At 33.6% G+C, this 1083-nt stretch overlaps 1 protein-coding gene across 1 annotated transcript in view; it reads left to right on the forward strand.

Annotated features, from left to right (window-relative positions):
- Positions 1-1083, forward strand: part of Ak9 (adenylate kinase 9) — a 244663-nt gene that overhangs the window by 150089 nt on the left and 93491 nt on the right. The window lies entirely within an intron of this gene.

Consider the following 1083-nt stretch of genomic DNA (forward strand, 5'->3'; position numbering starts at 1 on the left):
AGGATTTCCACTCTTTGCAAATCTCCACGTTCAAGTGAAAGATTGAGGCACTACATGACATTGGTGAAGAAAAAAGCATTTTCTTCATAATTATAACTATATGTAAACATTGTATAATGATATGGAATAAAATGCACATTTTAGGACATTTTCTAAAAAAAAAAAAAAAAGATTGTGCTATTGGATAATAGATTTTTTCATGTCCGTTAGGATTAGTCTTATATAGTTGGGTTCTCACATGTATGGTGAATACATATTTATGAGTGTTATCTGTTCCTCTTGAATTTTCCCCTTAACCAGTATATAGTGGCCTTCTTTATTTTGTTTACTCATTCTTAGTTTAAAGTTGAGACTGTCTGAGAACAGATTTGCTACCACTGCTTTTCTCTGAGGTGCTGGGGCATATAGTATTGTTTTCCTTTCTTTGACTTTCAGCCTATGAATTTCTTTATGAGTTAAGTGTGTTTCTTGTATGCAGAATATTGTTGGATTTTGTTTCTTATCCACTGTGCCAGTCTATTTTGTTAAATTGAAGAATTGAGTTCATTTACATTGATGGTTTCAATTGAGATGTGTGGACTTATAATCAACCTGTTACCTACCTGCTGCTGTTTACTCCTTTTTCTCCTGTGTTTAATTGTTTTCCATATTTAGTGGGTTCCTTCTATTCTTGTTCATGGAGTTCTGATCATTTTGGTCCTTCTCTAAAACATCTTTTAATAGGCTGTGTAGGCTTGGTTTTGTCATTATGAAATTCTTTAGTTGCTCTTTCTCGTGGAAGTATTTCACTTCTCCATCAAACTTAAAAGAGAGTTTTACAGGGTATAGTAATCTGGACTGAATTTTGTTTTCATAGAGGATGTGAAGTAGTCTGATCTATGCTCTTCTAGCCTTCATGGTTTTCGATGAGGAGTCTGCTGTAATTCTGATGGGTTTCCTTTAAATGTGATGTTTCTTTTCTCTAGCAGCTTTCAGTATATTGTTCTTTTGCTGGATATCTGTGATCTTGAGTCTTATGTCTCAATGTGTTTTTAATTGAGGTGAAGTTATTTGGAGTTCTGTATGCTTCAGTTACCTGAATTT

This window comes from Octodon degus, unplaced genomic scaffold (assembly GCF_000260255.1).
Source record: "Octodon degus isolate 3935 unplaced genomic scaffold, OctDeg1.0 scaffold00431, whole genome shotgun sequence".
Classification (NCBI taxonomy): domain Eukaryota; kingdom Metazoa; phylum Chordata; class Mammalia; order Rodentia; family Octodontidae; genus Octodon; species Octodon degus.